Source organism: Ambystoma mexicanum, unplaced genomic scaffold (genome assembly GCF_040938575.1).
Source record: "Ambystoma mexicanum isolate Mex_15411 unplaced genomic scaffold, UKY_AmexF1_1 Mex_scaf84, whole genome shotgun sequence".
NCBI lineage: Eukaryota > Metazoa > Chordata > Amphibia > Caudata > Ambystomatidae > Ambystoma > Ambystoma mexicanum.
The window spans coordinates 312,501-335,078 of NW_027182504.1; the positions used below are offsets into that span (position 1 = coordinate 312,501).

General features: G+C 35.0%; 9 non-coding genes across 9 annotated transcripts; all 9 read right to left on the reverse strand.

The window, feature by feature from the left end:
* Nucleotides 1-5,166: 5,166 nt before the first annotated feature.
* On the reverse strand, nt 5,167-5,238 carry TRNAH-GUG (transfer RNA histidin (anticodon GUG)). The gene has a single exon. It is a non-coding gene; the product is annotated as a tRNA-His (tRNA).
* A 3,739-nt stretch (nt 5,239-8,977) lies between these two features.
* Nucleotides 8,978-9,049, reverse strand: TRNAC-GCA (transfer RNA cysteine (anticodon GCA)). Its single transcript has one exon. It is a non-coding gene; the product is annotated as a tRNA-Cys (tRNA).
* Nucleotides 9,050-9,929: 880 nt separating this feature from the next.
* On the reverse strand, nt 9,930-10,001 carry TRNAC-GCA (transfer RNA cysteine (anticodon GCA)). Its single transcript has one exon. It is a non-coding gene; the product is annotated as a tRNA-Cys (tRNA).
* An 882-nt stretch (nt 10,002-10,883) lies between these two features.
* TRNAC-GCA (transfer RNA cysteine (anticodon GCA)) lies at nt 10,884-10,955 on the reverse strand. Its single transcript has one exon. It is a non-coding gene; the product is annotated as a tRNA-Cys (tRNA).
* Nucleotides 10,956-11,836: 881 nt separating this feature from the next.
* TRNAC-GCA (transfer RNA cysteine (anticodon GCA)) lies at nt 11,837-11,908 on the reverse strand. Its single transcript has one exon. It is a non-coding gene; the product is annotated as a tRNA-Cys (tRNA).
* Nucleotides 11,909-15,651: 3,743 nt separating this feature from the next.
* TRNAC-GCA (transfer RNA cysteine (anticodon GCA)) lies at nt 15,652-15,723 on the reverse strand. The gene has a single exon. It is a non-coding gene; the product is annotated as a tRNA-Cys (tRNA).
* A 1,834-nt stretch (nt 15,724-17,557) lies between these two features.
* TRNAY-GUA (transfer RNA tyrosine (anticodon GUA)) lies at nt 17,558-17,629 on the reverse strand. The gene has a single exon. It is a non-coding gene; the product is annotated as a tRNA-Tyr (tRNA).
* An 881-nt stretch (nt 17,630-18,510) lies between these two features.
* Nucleotides 18,511-18,582, reverse strand: TRNAC-GCA (transfer RNA cysteine (anticodon GCA)). The gene has a single exon. It is a non-coding gene; the product is annotated as a tRNA-Cys (tRNA).
* Nucleotides 18,583-22,324: 3,742 nt separating this feature from the next.
* On the reverse strand, nt 22,325-22,396 carry TRNAC-GCA (transfer RNA cysteine (anticodon GCA)). Its single transcript has one exon. It is a non-coding gene; the product is annotated as a tRNA-Cys (tRNA).
* Between the last annotated feature and the right edge of the window lie 182 nt (nt 22,397-22,578).

Below are 22,578 nucleotides of genomic sequence, written 5' to 3' on the forward strand. Positions count from 1 at the left end.
GCTGAAAACTGCCCTTTTTTAAAAAGGTGATAGAGTGGGTGACTGTATGGAACTTGTAGAACTAATGACATCAGTGCACTTCTGGTCAGCTTTACAAATTAATACATTTCATTAAGGGCATATTATTGGTTTCCACCACAGTTTTATAACATTCATATGAGCTTCCAATGGACTATTTCAAACTGATCATATCACCAGTAGAATTTGGGTGAATGTAAAACACAGCTTGTATCATATGAAGAAATCCTAAACAGTTTCATGTTGTTTACCCTATGTTTCAGGAGATGATCAGGAGTATTTCAAATGTAGAAATGTGTTGCTCATTACATAAAATGCTAACATTGTAAATGTTTTCTTCAATTTATTTAATAAAAAAATATTTCTACAGGTAAAACAGTTGGACAAGGGTGCACCCAGATTTAAACTAGCGACCTTTTGATCTGCAGTGAAATGCTCTACCCCTAAATTATACCCCCATTTCTGAAATGTTCACCTTTATTTATTCAGTAATATGTACAAAGTGGAAGCAACATGCAATCACCATCAAAGCAATGCATGTTCAGCCACCAAACCCTCCTTATAAGTATAAGGGGTGCAACGGATGTCCTTTATCTACCTTGGTAAAATACAGTGAGGTTTCCATTGCAAGAATTCATACATTTCGTATCACATGTAGATCTTGGAACATGGAAAAAAAATCTTTTGTCAAATGCTCACATTCTGCAAAATGTAACTGCTTCTCTACTGAAGTTTGTTGATTTTGTGCTAAGAGCATAGTTAAACCCAATTGTTCATTGTTTTTTATATGAAATGATGATATATCCTATTGTTTCTTAGAGTGCATTGGGTTGAAAAACATTTTAACAGGATCTATTGACGAGGGTATATGGTTGTGAAACAGGGACTTCTTGAACTGCACTCCTATGCTCTACCACTGAGTTAAACCCTTGAATGCTGAAAACTGCCCTTTTTTAAAAAGGTGATAGAGTGGGTGACTGTATGGAACTTGTAGAACTAATGACATCAGTGCACTTCTGGTCAGCTCTACAAATTAATACATTTCATTAAGGGCATATTATTGGTTTCCACCACAGTTTTATAACATTCATATGAGCTTCCAATGGACTATTTCAAACTGATAATATCACCAGTAGAACTTGGGTGAATGTAAAACACAGCTTATATCATATGAAGAAATCCTAAACAGTTTAATGGTGTTTACCCTATGTTTCAGGAGATGATCAGGAGTATTTCAAATGTAGAAATTTGTTGCTCATTACATAAAATGCTAACATTGTAAATGTTTTTTTCAATTTATTTAATAAAAAAAATATTTCTACAGGTAAAACAGTTGGACAAGGGGGCGCCCAGAGTTGAACTAGGGACCTCTTGATCTGCAGTCAAATGCTCTACTACTGAGCTATACCCACAGTTCTGAAAAGTCCACCTTTATTAATTCAGTAATATGTACAAAGTGCAAGCAACATGCAATCACCATCAAAGCAATGCATTTTCAGCCACCAAACCCTCCTTATAAGTATAAGGGGTACAAAAATGTCCTTTATCTGCCTTGGTAAAATACAGTGAGGTTTCCATTGCAAGAATTCATACCTTTCGTATCACATGTAGATCTTGGAACATGGAAAAAAAACGTTTGTCCAATGCACAAATTCTGCAAAACGTAACTGCTTCTCTACTGCAGTTTGTGGATTTTGTGCTAAGAGTATAGTTAAACCCAATTGTTCATTGTTTTTTATATGAAATGATGATATATCCTATTGTTTCTTACAGTGCATTGGGTTGAAAAACATTTTAACAGGATCTATTGACGAGGGCATATGCTTATGAAACAGGGACTTATTGCACTGCCCTCCTATGCTCTACCACTGAGTTAAACCCTTGAATGCTGAAAACTGCGCTTTTTTAAAAAGGTGATAGAGTGGGTGACTGTATGGAACTTGTAGAACTAATGACATCAGTGCACTTCTGGTCAGCTGTACAAATTAATACATTTAATTAAGGGAATATTATTGGTTTCCACCAGAGTTTTATAACATTCAAATGAGCTTCCAATGGACTATTTCAAACTGATAATATCACCAGTAGTGCCTGGGTGAATGTAAAACACAGCTTGTATCATATGAAGAAATCCTAAACAGTTTCATGGTGTTTACCCTATGTTTCAGGAGATAATCAGGAATATTTCAAATGTAGAAATGTGTTGCTCATTACATAAAATGCTAAGATTGTAAATGATTTCTTCGATTTATTTAATTAAAAAAAATGTTCTACAGGTAAAACAGTTGAACAAGTGGGCACCCAGATTTGGACTAGGGAACTTCTTGATCTGCAGTCAAATGCTCTACCACTGAGCTATACCCCCAGTTCTGAAATGTTCACCTTTATTAATTCAGTAATATATACAAAGTGCAAGCAACAGGCAATCACCTCAAAGCAATGCATTTTCAGCCACCAAACCCTCCTTATAAGTATAAGGGGTACAAAAATGTCCTTTATCTGCCTTGGTAAAATACAGTGAGGTTTCCATTGCAAGAATTCATACATTTCGTATCACATGTAGATCTTGGAACATGGAAAAAAAATCTTTTGTCAAATGCATAAATTCTGCAAAATGTAACTGCTTCTCTACTACAGTTTGTTGATTTTGTGCTAAGAGCATAGTTAAACCCAATTGTTCATTGTTTTGTATATGAAATGATGATATATCTTATTGTTTCTTACAGTGCATTGGGTTGAAAAACATTTTAACAGGATCTATTGAAGAGGGTATATGGTTATGAAACAGGGACTTTTTGAACTGCATTCCTACGCTCTACCACTGAGTTGAACCCTTGAATGTTGAAAACTGCCCTTTTTTAAAAAGGTGATAGAGTGGGTGACTGTATGGAACTTGTAGAACTAATGACATCAGTGCACTTCTGGACAGCTCTACAAATTAATGCAGTTCATTAAGGGCATATTATTGGTTTCCAACACAGTTTTATAACATTCATATGAGCTTCCAATGGACTATTTCATACTGATAATATCACCAGTAGAACTTGGGTGAATGTAAAACACAGCTTGTATCATATGAAGAAATCCTAAACAGCTTAATGGTGTTTACCCTATGTTTCAGGAGATGATCAGGAGTATTTCAAATGTAGAAATGTGTTGCTCATTACATAAAATGCTAAGATTGTAAATGTTTTCTTCAATTTATTTAATAAAAAAAATATTTCTACAGGTAAAACAGTTGAACAAGGGGCACCCAGATTTGAACTAGGGACCTTTTGAACTGCAGTGAAATGCTCTACCCCTGAGCTACACCCCCATTTCTGAAATATTCACCTTTATTTATTCAGAAATATGTACAAAGTGGAAGCAACATGCAATCACCATCAAAGCAATGCATTTTCAGCCACCAAACCCTCCTTATAAGTATATGGGGTGCAAAGGATGTCCTTTATCTGCCTTGGTAAAATACAGTGAGGTTTCCATTGCAAGAATTCATAAATTTCGTATCACATCTAGATCTTGGAACATGGAAAATAAACGTTTGTCAAATGCACAAATTCTGCAAAACGTAACTGCTTCTCTACTGCAGTTTGTTGATTTTGTGCTAAGAGTATAGTTAAACCCAATTTTTCATTGTTTTTATATGAAATTATGATATATCCTATTGTTTCTTACAGTGCATTGGGTTGAAAAACATTTTAAGAGGATCTATTGACGAGGGTATATGCTTATGAAACAGGGACTTCTTGAACTGCACTCCTATGCTCTACCACTGAGTTAAACCCTTGAATGCTGAAAACTGCCCTTTTTTAAAAAGGTAATAGAGTGGGTGACTGTATGGAACTTGTAGAACTAATGACATCAGTGCACTTCTGGTCAGCTGTACAAATTAATACATTTCATTAAGGGCATATTATTGGTTTCCACCACAGTTTTATAACATTCATATGAGCTTCCAATGGACTATTTCAAACTGGTAATATCACTAGTAGAACTTGGGTGAATGTAAAACACAGCTTGTATCATATGAAGAAATCCTAAACAGCTTAATGGTGTTTACCCTATGTTTCAGTTGATGATCAGGGGTATTTCAAATGTAGAAATGTGTTGCTCATTACATAAAATGCTAAGATTGTAAATGTTTACTTCAATTTATTTAATTAAAAAAATATTTCTACAGGTAAAACAGTTGGACAAGGGGGCAACCAGATTTGAACTAGGGACCTTTTGATCTGCAGTGAAATGCTGTACCCCTGAGCTATATCCCCATCTCTGAAATATTCACCTTTATTTATTCAGTAATATGTACAAAGTGGAAGCGACATGCAATCACCATCAAAGCAATGCATGTTCAGCCACCAAACCCTCCTTATAAGTATAAGGGGTGCGAAGAATGGCCTTTATCTGCCTTGGTAAAATACAGTGAGGTTTCCATTGCAAGAATTCATACATTTCGTATCACATGTAGATCTTGGAACATGGAAAAAAAATCTTTTGTCAAATGCACAAATTCTGCAAAATGTAACTGCTTCTCTACTGCAGTTTGTTGATTTTGTGCTAAGAGCATAGTTAAACCCAATTGTTCATTGTTTTGTATATGAAATGATGATATATCCTATTGTTTCTTACAGTGCATTGGGTTGAAAAACATTTTAACAGGATCTATTGAAGAGGGTATATGGTTATGAAACAGGGACTTCTTGAACTCCACTCCTATGCTCTACCACTGAGTTAAACCCTTAAATGCTGAAAACTGCCCTTTTTAAAAAAAGGTGTTAGAGTGGGTGACTGTATGGAACTTGTAGAATTAATGACATCAGTGCACTTCTGGTCAGCTGTACAAATTAATACATTTCATTAAGGGCATATTATTGGTTTCCACCACAGTTTTATAACATTCATATGAGCTTCCAATGGACTATGTCAAACTGATAATATCACCAGTAGAACTTGGGTGAATGTAAAACACAGCTTGTATCATATGAAGAAATCCTAAACAGCTTAATGCTTACCCTATGTTTCAGGTGATGATGAGGAGTATTTCAAATGTAGAAATGTGTTGCTCATTACATAAAATGCTAAGATTGCAAATGTTTACTTCAATTTATTTAATTAAAAACACATTTCTACAGGTAAAACAGTTGGACAAGGGGGCACCTAGATTTGAACTAGGGACCTTTTGATCCACAGTGAAATGCTCTACCCCTGAGCTATAGCCCCATTTCTGAAATGTTTACATTTATTTATTCAGTAATATGTACAAAGTGAAAGCAACATGCAATCACCATCAAAGCAATGCATTTCCAGCCACCAAACCCTCCTTATAAGTATAAGGGGTACAAAAGATGTCCTTTATCTGCCTTGGTAAAATACAGTGAGGTTTCCATTGCAAGAATTCATACATTTCGTATCACATGTAGATCTTGGAACATGGAAAAACAATCTTTTGTCAAATGCACAAATTCTGCAAAATGTAACTGCTTCTCTACTGCAGTTTGTTGATTTTGTGCTAAGAGCATAGTTAAACCCAATGTTCCATTGTTTTTTATATGAAATGATGATATATCTTATTGTTTCTTACTGTGCATTGGGTTGAAAAACATTTTAACAGGATCTATTGAAGAGGGTATATGGTTATGAAACAGGGACTTCTTGAACTACACTCCTACGCTCTACCACTGACATAAACCCTTGAATGTTGAAAACTGCCCTTTTTTAAAAAGGTGATAGAGTGTGTGACTGTATGAAACTTGTAGAACTAATGACATCAGTGCACTTCTGGTCAGCTGTACAAATTAATACATTTCATTAAGGGCATATTATTGGTTTCCACCACAGTTTTATAACATTCATATGAGCTTCCAATGGACTATTTCAAACTGATAATATCACCAGTAGAACTTGGGTGAATGTAAAACACAGCTTGTATCATTTGAAGAAATCCTAAACAGTTTCATGGTGTTTACCCTATGTTTCAGGAGATGATCAGGAGTATTTCAAATGTAGAAATGTGTTGCTAATTACATGAAATGCTAACATTGTAAATGTTTTCTTCAATTTATTTAATAAAAAAATATTTCTACAGGTAAAACAGTTGAACAAAGGGCACCCAGAGTTGAACTAGGGACCTCTTGATCTGCAGTCAAATGCTCTACTACTGAGCTATACGGCCAGCTCTGAAAAGTCCATCTTTATTAATTCAGTAATATGTACAAAGTGCAAGCAACATGCAATCACCATCAAAGCAATGCATTTTCAACCACCAAACCCTCCTTATAAGTATAAGGGGTACAAAAATGTCCTTTATCTGCCTTGGCAAAATACAGTGAGGTTTCCATTGCAAGAATTCATACATCTCGTATCACATGTAGATCTTGGAACATGAAAAAAAAACGTTTGACAAATGCACAAATTCTGCAAAACGTAACTGCTTCTCTACTGCAGTTTGTTGATTTTGTGCTAAGAGTATAATTAAACCCAATGTTCCATTGTTTTTTATATGAAATGATGATATATCCTATTGTTTCTTACAGTGCATTGGGTTGAAAAACATTTTAACAGGATCTATTGACGAGGGTATATGCTTATGAAACAGGGACTTCTTGAACTGCACTCCTATGCACTACCACTGAGTTAAACCCTTGAATGCTGAAAACTGCCCTTTTTTAAAAAGGTGATAGAGTGGGTGACTGTATGGAACTTGTAGAACTAATGACATCAGTGCACTTCTGGTCAGCTGTACAAATTAATACATTTCATTAAGGGCATATTATTGGTTTCCACCACAGTTTTATAACATTCATATGAGCTTCCAATGGACTATTTCAAACTGATCATATCACCAGTAGAACTTGGGTGAATGTAAAACACAGCTTGTATCATACAAAGAAATCCTAAACGGCTTAATGGTGTTTACCCTATGTTTCAGGTGATGATCAGGAGTATTTCAAATGTAGAAATGTGTTGCTCATTACATAAAATGCTAACATTGTAAATGTTTTCTTCAATTTATTTAATAAAAAAAATATTTCTACAGGTAAAACAGTTGAACAAAGGGCACCCAGAGTTGAACTAGGGACCTCTTGATCTGCAGTCAAATGCTCTACTACTGAGCTATACGGCCAGTTCTGAAAAGTTCTCCTTTATTAATTCAGTAATATGTACAAAGTGCAAGCAACATGCAATCACCATCAAAGCAATGCATTTTCAACCACCAAACCCTCCTTATAAGTATATGGGGTGCGAAGGATGTCCTTTTTCTGCCTTGGTAAAATGCAGTGAGGTTTCCATTGCAAGAATTCATACATTTGGTATCACATGTAGATCTTGGAACATGGAAAAAAAATCTTTTGTCAAATGCATAAATTCTGCAAAATGTAACTGCTTCTCTACTGCGGTTTGTTGATTTTGTGCTAAGAGCATAGTTAAACCCAATTGTTCATTGTTTTGTATATGAAATGATGATATATCTTATTGTTTCTTACAGTGTATTGGGTTGAAAAACATTTTAACAGGATCTATTGAAGAGGGTATATGGTTATGAAACAGTGACCTTTTTAACTGCATTCCTACGCTCTACCACTGAGTTCAACCCTTGAATGCTGAAAACTGCCCTTTTCTAAAAAGGTGATAGAGTGGGTGACTGTATGGAACTTGTAGAACTAATGACATCAGTGCACATCTGGACAGCTGTACAAATTAATACCGTTCATTAAGGGCATATTATTGGTTTCCACCACAGTTTTATAACATTCATTTGAGCTTCCAATGGACTATTTCAAACTGATAATATCACCAGTAGAACTTGGGCGAATGTAAAACACAGCTTGTATCATATGAAGAAATCCTAAACAGTTTCATGGTGTTTACCCTATGTTTCAGGAGATGATCAAGAGTATTTCAAATGTAGAAAAGTGTTGCTCATTACATAAAATGCTAAGATTGTAAATGTTTTCTTCAATTTATTTAATAAAAAAAATATTTCTACAGGTAAAACAGTTGAACAAGGGGGCACCCAGATTTGAACTAGGAACCTCTTGATCTGCAGTGAAATGCTCTACCCCTGAGCTATACCCCCATTTCTGAAATATTCACCTTTATTTATTCAGTAATATGTACAAAGTGGAAGCAACATGCAATCACCATCAAAGCAATGCATGTTCAGCCACCAAACCCTCCTTATAAGTATAAGGGGTGCGAAGAATGTCCTTTATCTGCCTTGGTAAAATACAGTGAGGTTTCCATTGCAAGAATTCATACATTTCGTATCACATGTAGATCTTGGAACATGGAAAAAAAATCTTTTGTCAAATGCACAAATTCTGCAAAATGTAACTGCTTCTCTACTGCAGTTTGTTGATTTTGTGCTAAGAGCATAGTTAAACCCAATTGTTCATTGTTTTGTATATGAAATGATGATATATCCTATTGTTTCTTACAAGGCATTGGGTTGAAAAACATTTTAACAGGATCTATTGAAGAGGGTATATGTTTATGAAACAGGGACTTCTTGAACTGCACTCCTATGCTCTACCACTGAGTTAAACCCTTGAATGCTGAAAACTGCCCTTTTTTAAAAAGGTGATAGAGTGGGTGACTGTATGGAACTTGTAGAACTAATGACATCAGTGCACTTCTGGTCAGCTGTACAAATTAATGCATTTCATTAAGGGCATATTATTGGTTTCCACCACAGTTTTATAACATTCATATGAGCTTCCAATGGACTATTTCAAACTGATAATATCACCATCAGAACTTGGGTGAATGTAAAACACAGGTTGTATCATTTGAAGAAATCCTAAACAGCTTAATAGTGTTTACCCTATGTTTCAGGTGATGATCAGGAGTATTTCAAATGTAGAAATGTGTTGCTCATTACATAAAATGCTAAGATTGTAAATGTTTACTTCAATTTATTTAATTAAAAAAATATTTCTACAGGTAAAATAGTTGAACAAGGGGACACCCAGATTTGAACTAGGGACCTCTTGATCTGCAGTCAAATGCTCTACCACTGAGCTATACCCCCATTTCTGAAAAGTTCACCTTTATTAATTCAGTAATATGTACAAAGTGCAAGCAACATGCAATCGCCATCAAAGCAAAGCATTTCAGCCACCAAACCCTCCTTATAAGTATAAGGGGTACAAAAGATGTCCTTAATCTTTTTTGGTAAAATACAGTGAGGTTTCCATTGCAAGAATTCATACATTTCGTATCACATGTAGATCTTGGAACATGGAAAAAAATCTTTTGTCAAATGCACAAATTCTGCAAAATGTAAATGCTTGTCTACTGCAGTTTGTTGATTTTGTGCTAAGAGCATAGTTAAACCCAATTGTTCATTGTTTTGTATATGAAGTGATGATATATCCTATTGTTTGTTACAGTGCATTGGGTTGAAAAATATTTTAACAGGATATATTGACGAGGGTATATGCTTATGAAACAGGGACTTCTTGAACTGCACTCCTATGCTCTACCACTGAGTTAAACCCTTGAATGCTGAAAACTGCCCTTTTTTAAAAAGGTGATAGAGTGGGTGACTGTATGGAACTTGTAGAACTAATGACATCAATGCACTTCTGGTCAGCTGTACAAATTAATTCATTTCATTAAGGGCATATTATTGGTTTCCACCACAGTTTTATAACATTCATATGAGCTTCCAATGGACTATTTCAAACTGATCATATCACCAGTAGAACTTGGGTGAATGTAAAACACAGCTTGTATCATATGAAGAAATCCTAAACAGTTTCATGGTGTTTACCCTATGTTTCAGGAGATGATCAGGAGTATTTCAAATGTAGAAATGTGTTGCTCATTACGTAAAATGCTAAGATTGTAAATGTTTTCTTCAATTTACTTAATTAAAAAAATATTTGTACAGGTAAAACAGTTGAACAAGGGGGCACCCAGATTTGAACTAGGGACCTCTTGATCTGCAGTCAAATGCTCTACCACTGAGCTATACCCCCAGTTCTGAAAAATTCACCTTTATTAATTCATTAATATGTACAAAGTGCAAGCAACATGCAATCACCATCAAAGCAATGCATTTTCAGCCACCAAACCCTCCTTATAAGTATATGGGGTGCGAAGGATGTCCTTTATCTGCCTTGGTAAAATACAGTGAGGTTTCCATTGCAAGAATTCATACATTTCGTATCACATGTAGATCTTGGAACATGGAAAAAAAATCTTTTGTCAAATGCACAAATTCTGCAAAATGTAAATGCTTGTCTACTGCAGTTTGTTGATTTTGTGCTAAGAGCATAGTTAAACCCAATTGTTCATTGTTTTGTATAGGAAATGATGATATATCCTATTGTTTCTTACAGTGCATTGTGTTGAAAAACATTTTAACAGGATCTATTGAAGAGGGTATATGGTTATGAAACAGGGACTTCTTGAACTACACTCCTACGCTCTACCACTGACATAAACCCTTCAATGTTGAAAACTGCCCTTTTTTAAAAAGGTGATAGAGTGGGTGACTGTATGGAACTTGTAGAAGTAATGACATCAGTGCACTTCTGGTCAGCTGTACAAATTAATACATTTCATTAAGGGCATATTATTGGTTTCCACCACCGTTTTATAACATTCATATGAGCTTCCAATGGACTATTTCAAACTGATAATATCACCAGTAGAACTTGGGTGAATGTAAAACACAGCTTGTATCATATGAAGAAATCCTAAACAGTTTCATGGTGTTTACCCTATGTTTCAGGAGATGATCAGGAGTATTTCAAATGTAGAAATGTGTTGCTCGTTACATAAAATGCTAAGATTGTAAATGTTTTCTTCAATTTATTTAATTAAAAAAATATTTCTACAGGTAAAACAGTTGAAGAAGGGGGCACCCAGATTTGAACTAGGGACCTCTTGATATGCAGTCAAATGCTCTACCACTGAGCTATACCCCCAGTTCTGAAAAGTTCACCTTTATTAATTCAGTAATATGTACAAAGTGCAAGCAACATGCAATCACCATCAAAGCAATGCATTTTCAGCCACCAAACCCTCCTTATAAGTATGTGGGGTGCGAAGGATGTCTTTATCTGCCTTGGTAAAATACAGTGAGGTTTCCATTGCAAGAATTCATACATTTCGTATCACATGTAGATCTTGGAACATGGAAAAAAAATCTTTTGTCAAATGCACAAATTCTGCAAAATGTAACTGCTTCTCTACTGCAGTTTGTTGATTTTGTGCTAAGAGCATAGTTAAACCCAATTGTTCATTTTTTTGTATATGAAATGATGATATATCCTATTATTTCTTACAGTGCATTGGGTTGAAAAACATTTTAACAGGATCTATTGAAGAGGGTATATGGTTATGAAACAGGGACTTCTTGAACTACACTCCTACGCTCTACCACTGACATAAACCCTTCAATGTTGAAAACTGCCCTTTTTTAAAAAGGTGATAGAGTGGGTGACTGTATGGAACTTGTAGAACTAATGACATCAGTGCACTTCTGGTCAGCTGTACAAATTAATACAGTTCATTAAGGGCATATTATTGGTTTCCACCACAGTTTTATAACATTCATATGAGCTTCCAATGGACTATTTCAAACTGATAATATCACCAGTAGAACTTGGGTGAATGTAAAACACAGCTTGTATCATATGAAGAAATCCTAAACAGTTTCATGGTGTTTACCCTATGTTTCAGGATATGATCAGGAGTATTTCAAATGTAGAAATGTGTTGCTCATTACATAAAATGCTAAGATTGTAAATGTTTTCTTCAATTTATTTAATTAAAAAAATATTTCTACAGGTAAAACAGTTGAACAAGGGGGCACCCAGATTTGAACTAGGGACCTCTTGATCTGCAGTCAAATGCTCTACCACTGAGCTATACCCCCAGTTCTGAAAAATTCACCTTTATTAATTCAGTAATATGTACAAAGTGCAAGCAACATGCAATCACCATCAAAGCAATGCATTTTTAGCCACCAAACCCTCCTTATAAGTATATGGGTTGCGAAGGATGTCCTTTATCTGCTTTGGTAAAATACAGTGAGGTTTCCATTGCAAGAATTCATACATTTCGTATCACATGTAGATCTTGGAACATGGAAAAAAAATCTATTGTCAAATGCACAAATTCTGCAAAATGTAAATGCTTGTCTACTGCAGTTTGTTGATTTTGTGCTAGGAGCATAGTTAAACCCAATTGTTCATTGTTTTGTATATGAAATGATGATATATCCTATTGTTTCTTACAGTGCATTGGGTTGAAAAACATTTTAACAGGATATATTGACGAGGGTATATGCTTATGAAACAGGGACTTCTTGAACTGCACTCCTATGCTCTACCACTGAGTTAAACCCTTGAATGCTGAAAACTGCCCTTTTTTAAAAAGGTGATAGAGTGGGTGACTGTATGGAACTTGTAGAACTAATGACATCAATGCACTTCTGGTCAGCTGTACAAATTAATACATTTCATAAAGGGCATATTATTGATTTCCACCACAGTTTTATAACATTCATATGAGCTTCCAATGGACTATTTCAAACTGGTCATATCACCAGTAGAACTTGGGTGAATGTAAAACACAGCTTGTATCATATGAAGAAATCCTAAACAGTTTCATGGTGTTTACCCTATGTTTCAGGAGATGATCAGGAGTATTTCAAATGTAGACATGTGTTGCTCATTACATAAAATGCTAAGATTGTAAATGTTTTTTTCAATTTATTTAATAAAAAAATATTTCTACAGGTAAAACAGTTGGGCAAGGGGGCACCCACATTTGAACTAGGGACATTTTGATCTGCAGTGAAATGCTCTACCACTGAGCTATACCCCCATTTCTGAAATGTTCACCTTTATTAATTCAGTAATATGTACAAAGTGGAAGCAACATGCAATCACCATCAAAGCAATGCATTTTCAGCCACCAAACCCTCCTTATAAGTATATGGGGTGCGAAGGATGTCCTTTATCTGCCTTGGTAAAATACAGTGAGGTTTCCATTGCAAGAATTCATACATTTCGTATCACATGTAGATCTTGGAACATGGAAAAAAATCTTTTGTCAAATGCACACATTCTGGAAAATGTAACTGCTTCTCTACTGCAGTTTGTCGATTTTGTGCTAAGAGCATAGTTAAACCCAATACTTCATTGTTTTTTATAAGAAATGATGATATATCCTATTGTTTCTTACATTGCATTGGGTTGGAAAACATTTTAACAGGATCTATTGAAGAGGGTATATGGTTCTGAAACAGGGACTTCTTGAACTACACTCCTATGCTCTACCACTGACATAAACCCTTCAATGTTGAAAACTGCCCTTTTTAAAAAAGGTGATAGAGTGGGTGACTCTATGGAACTTGTAGAACTAATGACATCAGTGCACTTCTGGTCAGCTGTACAAATTAATACATTTCATTAAGGGCATATTATTGGTTTCCACCACAGTTTTATAACATTCATATGAGCTTCCAGTGGACTATTTCAAACTGATCATATCACCAGTAGAACCTGGGTGAATGTAAAACACAGCTTTTATCATATGAAGAAATCCTAAACAGCTTAGTGGTGTTTACCCTATATTTCAGGTGATGATCAGGAGTATTTCAAATGTAGAAATGTGTTGCTCATTACATAAAATGCTAAGATTCTAAATGTTTACTTCAATTTATTTAATTAAAAAAATATTTCTACAGGTAAAACAGTTGGACAAGGGGGCACCCAGATTTGAACTAGGAACCTTTTGTCCTGCAGTGAAATGCTCTACCCCTGATCTATACCCCCATTTCTAAAATGTTCACCTTTATTAATTCAGTAATATGTACAAAGTGGAAGCAACATGCAATCACCATCAAAGCAATGCATTTTCAGCCACCAAACCCTACTTATAAGTATATGGGGTGCAAAGGATGTCCTTTATCTGCCTTGGTAAAATACAGTGAGGTTTCCATTGCAAGAATTCATACATTTCGTATCACATGTAGATCTTGGAACATGAAAAAAAAAATCTTTTGTCAAATGCACAAATTCTGCAAAATGTAACTGCTTCTCTACTGCAGTTTGTTGATTTTGTGCTAAGAGCATAGTTAAACCCAATTGTTCATTTTTTTTGTATATGAAATGATGATATATCCTATTGTTTCTTACAGTGCATTGGGTTGAAAAACATTTTAACAGGATCTATCGAAGAGGGTATATGCTTATGAAACAGGGACTTCTTGAACTGCACTCCTATGCTCTACCACTGAGTTAAACCCTTGAATGCTGAAAACTGCCCTTTTTTAAAAAGGTGATAGAGTGGGTGACTGTATGGAACTTGTAGAACTAATGACATCAATGCACTTCTGGTCAGCTGTACAAATTAATACATTTCATAAAGGGCATATTATTGGTTTCCACCACAGTTTTATAACATTCATATGAGCTTCCAATGGACTATTTCAAACTGGTCATATAACCAGTAGAACTTGGGTGAATGTAAAACACAGCTTGTATCATATGAAGAAATCCTAAACAGTTTCATGGTGTTTACCCTATGTTTCAGGAGAAGATCAGGAGTATTTCAAATGTAGAAATGTGTTGCTCATTACATAAAATGCTAAGATTGTAAATGTTTTTTTCAATTTATTTAATAAAAAAATATTTCTACAGGTAAAACAGTTGAACAAGGGGACACCCAGATTTGAACTACGGTCCTCTTGATCTGCAGTCAAATGCTCTACCACTGAGCTATACCACCAGTTTTGAAAAGTCCATCTTTATTAATTCAGTAATATGTACAAAGTGCAAGCAACATGCAATCACCATCAAAGCAATGCATTTTCAGCCACCAAACCCTCCTTATAAGTATATGGGGTGCGAAGGATGTCCTTTATCTGCCTTGGTAAAATACAGTGAGGTTTCCATTGCAAGAATTCATACATTTCGTATCACATGTAGATCTTGGAACATGGAAAAAAAATCTTTTGTCAAATGCACAAATTCTGCAAAATGTAACTGCTTCTCTACTGCAGTTTGTTGATTTTGTGCTAAGAGCATAGTTAAACCCAATCGTTCATTTTTTTGTATATGAAATGATGATATATCCTATTGTTTCTTACAGTGCATTGGGTTGAAAAACATTTTAACAGGATCTATTGAAGAGGGTATATAGTTATGAAACAGGGACTTCTTGAACTACACTCCTACGCTCTACCACTGACATAAACCCTTCAATGTTGAAAACTGCCCTTTTTTAAAAAGGTGATAGAGTGGGTGACTGTATGGAACTTGTAGAACTAATGACATCAGTGCACTTCTGGTCAGCTGTACAAATTAATACAGTTCATTAAAGGCATATTATTGGTTTCCACCACAGTTTTATAACATTCATATGAGCTTCCAATGGACTATTTCAAACTGATAACATCACCAGTAGAACTTGGGTGAATGTAAAACACAGCTTGTATCATATGAAGAAATCCTAAACAGTTTCATGGTGTTAACCCTATGTTTCAGGATATGATCAGGAGTATTTCAAATGTAGAAATGTGTTGCTCATTACATAAAATGCTAAGATTGTAAATGTTTTCTTCAATTTATTTAATTAAAAAAATATTTCTACAGGTAAAACAGTTGAACAAGGGGACACCTGGATTTGAACCAGGGACCTCTTGATCTGCAGTCAAATGCTCTACCACTGAGCTATACCCCCAGTTTTGAAAAGTCCACCTTTATTAATTCAGTAATATGTACAAAGTGCAAGCAACATGCAATCACCATCAAAGCAATGCATTTTCAGCCACCAAACCCTCCTTATAAGTATATGGGGTGCGAAGGATGTCCTTTATCTGCCTTGGTAAAATACAGTGAGGTTTCCATTGCAAGAATTCATACATTTCGTATCACATGTAGATCTTGGAACATGGAAAAAAAATCTTTTGTCAAATGCACAAATTCTGCAAAATGTAACTGTTTCTCTACTGCAGTTTGTTGATTTTGTGCTAAGAGCATAGTTAAACCCAATTGTTCATTTTTTTGTATATGAAATGATGATATATCCTATTGTTTCTTACAGTGCATTGGGTTGAAAAACATTTTAACATGATCTATTGAAGAGGGTACATGGTTATGAAACAGGGACTTCTTGAACTACACTCCTACGCTCTACCACTGACATAAACCCTTCAATGTTGAAAACTGCCCTTTTTTAAAAAGGTGATAGAGTGGGTGACTGTATGGAACTTGTACAACTAATGACATCAGTGCACTTCTGGTCAGCGGTACAAATTAATACAGTTCATTAAGGGCATATTATTGGTTTCCACCACAGTTTTATAACATTCATATGAGCTTCCAATTGACTATTTCAAACTGATAATATCACCAGTAGAACTTGGGTGAATGTAAAACACAGCTTGTATCATATGAAGAAATCCTAAACAGTTTCATGGTGTTTACCCTATGTTTCAAGATATGATCAGGAGTATTTCAAATGTAGAAATGTGTTGCTCATTACATAAAATGCTAAGATTGTAAATGTTTTCTTCAATTTATTTAATTAAAAAAATATTTCTACAGGTAAAACAGTTGAAAAAGGGGACACCCAGATTTGAACTAGGGACCTCTTGATCTGCAGTCAAACACTCTACCACTGAGCTATACCGCCAGTTCTGAAAAATTCACCTTTATTAATTCAGTAATATGTACAAAGTGCAAGCAACATGCAATCACCATCAAAGCAATGCATTTTCAGCCACCAAACCCTCCTTATAAGTATATGGGGTGCGAAGGATGTCCTTTATCTGCCTTGGTAAAATACAGTGAGGTTTCCATTGCAAGAATTCATACATTTCGTATCACATGTAGATCTTGGAACATGGAAAAAAAATCTTTTGTCAAATGCACAAATTCTGCAAAATGTAAATGCTTGTCTACTGCAGTTTGTTGATTTTGTGCTAGGAGCATAGTTAAACCCAATTGTTCATTGTTTTGTATATGAAATGATGATATATCCTATTGTTTCTTACAGTGAATTGGGTTGAAAAACATTTTAACAGGATATATTGACGAGGGTATATGCTTATGAAACAGGGACTTCTTGAACTGCACTCCTATGCTCTACCACTGAGTTAAACCCTTGAATGCTGAAAACTGCCCTTTTTTAAAAAGGTGATAGAGTGGGTGACTGTATGGAACTTGTAGAACTAATGACATCAATGCACTTCTGGTCAGCTGTACAAATTAATACATTTCATAAAGGGTATATTATTGGTTTCCACCACAGTTTTATAACATTCATATGAGCTTCCAATGGACTATTTCAAACTGGTCATATCACCAGTAGAACTTGGGTGAATGTAAAACACAGCTTGTATCATATGAAGAAATCCTAAACAGTTTCATGGTGTTTACCCTATGTTTCAGGAGATGATCAGGAGTATTTCAAATGTAGAAATGTGTTGCTCATTACATAAAATGCTAAGATTGTAAATGTTTTTTTCAATTTATTTAATAAAACATATTTCTACAGGTAAAACAGTTGAACAAGGGGACACCCAGATTTGAACTAGGGACCTCTTGATCTACAGTCAAATGCTCTACCACTGAGCTATACCCCCAGTTCTGAAAAGTCCATCTTTATTAATTCAGTAATATGTACAAAGTGCAAGCAACATGCAATCACCATCAAAGCAATGCATTTTCAGCCACCAAACCCTCCTTATAAGTATATGGGGTGCGAAGGATGTCCTTTATCTGCCTTGGTAAAATACAGTGAGGTTTCCATTGCAAGAATTCCTACATTTCGTATCACATGTAGATCTTGGAACATGGAAAAAAAATCTTTTGTCAAATGCACAAATTCTGGAAAATGTAACTGCTTCTCTACTGCAGTTTGTTGATTTTGTGCTAAGAGCATAGTTAAACCCAATTGTTCATTTTTTTGTATATGAAATGATGATATATCCTATTGTTTCTTACAGTGCATTGGGTTGAAAAACATTTTAACAGGATCTATTGAAGAGGGTATATGGTTATGAAACAGGGACTTCTTGAACTACACTCCTACGCTCTACCACTGACATAAACCATTCAATGTTGAAAACTGCCCTTTTTTAAAAAGGTGATAGAGTGGGTGACTGTATGGAACTTGTAGAACTAATGACATCAGTGCACTTCTGGTCAGCTGTACAAATTAATACAGTTCATTAAGGGCATATTATTGGTTTCCACCACAGTTTTATAACATTCATATGAGCTTCCAATGGACTATTTCAAACTGATAATATCACCAGTAGAACTTGGGTGAATGTAAAACACAGCTTGTATCATATGAAGAAATCCTAAACAGTTTCATGGTGTTTACCCTATGTTTCAGGAGATGATCAGGAGTATTTCAAATGTAGAAATGTGTTGCTCATTACATAAAATGGTAACATTGTAAATGTTTTCTTCAATTTATTTAATAAAAAAATATTTCTACAGGTAAAACAGTTGAACAAGGGGACACCCAGATTTGAACTAGGGACCTCTTGATCTGCAGTCAAATGCTCTACCACTGAGCTATACCCCCAGTTCTGAAAAGTCCATCTTTATTAATTCAGTAATATGTACAAAGTGCAAGCAACATGCAATCACCATCAAAGCAATGCATTTTCAGCCACCAAACCCTCCTTATAAGTATATGGGGTGCGAAGGATGTCCTTTATCTGCCTTGGTAAAATACAGTGAGGTTTCCATTGCAAGAATTCATACATTTCGTATCACATGTAGATCTTGGAACATGGAAAAAAAATCTTTTGTCAAATGCACAAATTCTGCAAAATGTAACTGCTTCTCTACTGCAGTTTGTTGATTTTGTGCTAAGAGTATAGTTAAACCCAATTGTTCATTGTTTTGTATATGAAATTATGATATATTTTATTGTTTCTTACAGTGCATTGGGTTGAAAAACATTTTAACAGGATCTATTGAAGAGCGTATATGGTTATGAAACAGGGACTTCTTGAACTACACTCCTACGCTCTACCACTGACATAAACCCTTCAATGTTGAAAACTGCCCTTTTTTAAAAAGGTGATAGAGTGGGTGACTGTATGGAACTTGTAGAAGTAATGACATCAGTGCACTTCTGGTCAGCTGTACAAATTAATACAGTTCATTAAGGGCATATTATTGGTTTCCACCACAGTTTTATAACATTCATATGAGCTTCCAATGGACTATTTCAAACTGATAATATCACCAGTAGAACTTGGGTGAATGTAAAACACAGCTTGCATCATATGAAGAAATCCTAAACAGTTTCATGGTGTTTACCCTATGTTTCAGGAGATGATCAGGAGTATTTCAAATGTAGAAATGTGTTGCTCATTACATAAAATGGTAACATTGTAAATGTTTTCTTCAATTTATTTAATAAAATAAATATTTCTACAGGTAAAACAGTTGAACAAGGGGCACCCAGAGTTGAACTAGGGACCTCTTGATCTGCAGTCAAATGCTCTACTACTGAGCTATACCCCCAGTTCTGAAAAGTTCATCGTTATTAATTCAGTAATATGTACAAAATGCAAGCAACATGCAATCACCATCAAAGCAATGCATTTTCGGCCACCAAACCCTCCTTATAAGTATAAAGGGTACAAAAATGTCCTTTATCTGCCTTGGTAAAATACAGTGAGGTTTCCATTGCAAGAATTCATACATTTCGTATCACATGTAGATCTTGGAACATGGAAAAAAAATCTTTTGTCAAATCCACAAATTTTGCAAAATGTAACTGCTTCTCTACTGCAGTTTGTTGATTTTGTGCTAAGAGCATAGTTAAACCCAATTGTTCATTTTTTTGTATATGAAATGATGATATATCCTATTGTTTCTTACAGTGCATTGGGTTGAAAAACATTTTAACATGATCTATTGAAGAGGGTATATGGTTATGAAACAGGGACTTCTTGAACTACACTCCTACGCTCTACCACTGACATAAACCCTTCAATGTTGAAAACTGCCCTTTTTTAAAAAGGTGATAGAGTGGGTGACTGTATGGAACTTGTAGAACTAATGACATCAATGCACTTCTGGTCAGCTGTACAAATTAATACATTTCATAAAGGGTATATTATTGGTTTCCACCACAGTTTTATAACATTCATATGAGCTTCCAATGGACTATTTCAAACTGAAAATATCACCAGTAGAACTTGGGTGAATGTAAAACACAGCTTGTATAATATGAAGAAATCCTAAACAGTTTCATGGTGTTAACCCTATGTTTCAGGATATGATCAGGAGTATTTCAAATGTAGAAATGTGTTGCTCATTACATAAAATGCTAAGATTGTAAATGTTTTCTTCAATTTATTTAATTAAAAAAATATTTCTACAGGTAAAACAGTTGAAAAAGGGAACACCCAGATTTGAACTAGGGACCTCTTGATCGGCAGTCAAATGCTCTACCACTGAGCTATACCCCCAGTTTTGAAAAGTCCACCTTTATTAATTCAGTAATATGTACAAAGTGCAAGCAACATGCAATCACCATCAAAGCAATGCATGTTCAGCCACCAAACCCTCCTTAGAAGTATGTGGGGTGCGAAGGATGTCCTTTATCTGCCTTGGTAAAATACAGTGAGGTTTCCATTGCAAGAATTCATACATTTCCTATCACATGTAGATCTTGGAACATGGAAAAAAAATCTTTTGTCAAATGCACAAATTCTGCAAAATGTAACTGCTTCTCTACTGCAGTTTGTTGATTTTGTGCTAAGAGCATAGTTAAACCCAATTGTTCATTTTTTTGTATATGAAATGATGATATATCCTATTGTTTCTTACAGTGCATTGGGTTGAAAAACATTTTAACAGGATCTATTGAAGAGGGTATATGGTTATGAAACAGGGACTTCTTGAACTATACTCCTACGCTCTACCACTGACATAAACCCTTCAATGTTGAACACTGCCCTTTTTTAAAAAGGTGATAGAGTGGGTGACTGTATGGAACTTGTAGAACTAATGACATCAGTGCACTTCTGGTCAGCTGTACAAATTAATACAGTTCATTAAGGGCATATTATTGGTTTCAACCACAGTTTTATAACATTCATATGAGCTTCCAATGGACTATTTCAAACTGATAATATCACCAGTAGAACTTGGGTGAATGTAAAACACAGCTTGTATCATATGAAGAAATCCTAAACAGTTTCATGGTGTTTACCCTATGTTTCAGGATATGATCAGGAGTATTTCAAATGTAGAAATGTGTTGCTCATTACATAAAATGCTAAGATTGTAAATGTTTTCTTCAATTTATTTAATTAAAAAAATATTTCTACAGGTAAAACAGTTGAACAAGGGGGCACCCAGATTTGAACTAGGTACCTTTTGATCTGCAGTCAAATGCTCTACCACTGAGCTATACCGCCAGTTCTGAAAAATTCACCTTTATTAATTCAGTAATATGTACAAAGTGCAAGCAACATGCAATCACCATCAAAGCAATGCATTTTCAGCCACCAAACCCTCCTTATAAGTATATGGGGTGCGAAGGATGTCCTTTATCTGCCTTGGTAAAATACAGTGAGGTTTCCATTGCAAGAATTCCTACATTTCGTATCACATGTAGATCTTGGAACATGGAAAAAAAATCTTTTGTCAAATACACAAATTCTGCAAAATGTAACTGCTTCTCTACTGCAGTTTGTTGATTTTGTGCTAAGAGCATAGTTAAACCCAATTGTTCATTTTTTTGTATATGAAATGATGATATATCCTATTGTTTCTTACAGTGCATTGGGTTGAAAAACATTTTAACAGGATCTATTGAAGAGGGTATATGGTTATGAAACAGGGACTTCTTGAACTACACTCCTACGCTCTACCACTGACATAAACCCTTCAATGTTGAAAACTGCCCTTTTTTAAAAAGGTGATAGAGTGGGTGACTGTATGGAACTTGTAGAACTAATGACATCAGTGCACTTCTGGTCAGCTGTACAAATTAATACAGTTCATTAAGGGTATAATATTGGTTTCCACCACAGTTTTATAACATTCATATGAGATTCCAATGGACTATTTCAAACTGATAATATCACCAGTAGAACTTGGGTGAATGTAAAACACAGCTTGTATCATATGAAGAAATCCTAAACAGTTTCATGGTGTTTACCCTATGTTTCAGGATATGATCAGGAGTATTTCAAATGTAGAAATGTGTTGCTCATTATATAAAATGCTAAGATTGTAAATGTTTTCTTCAATTTATTTAATTAAAAAAATATTTCTACAGGTAAAACAGTTGAACAAGGGGACACCCAGATTTGAACTAGGGACCTCTTGATCTGCAGTCAAATGCTCTACCACTGAGCTATACCCCCAGTTTTGAAAAGTCCACCTTTATTAATTCAGTAATATGTACAAAGTGGAAGCAACATGCAATCACCATCAAAGCAATGCATTTTCAGCCACCAAACCCTCCTTATAAGTATATGGGGTGCGAAGGATGTCCTTTATCTGCCTTGGTAAAATACAGTGAGGTTTCCATTGCAAGAATTCATAC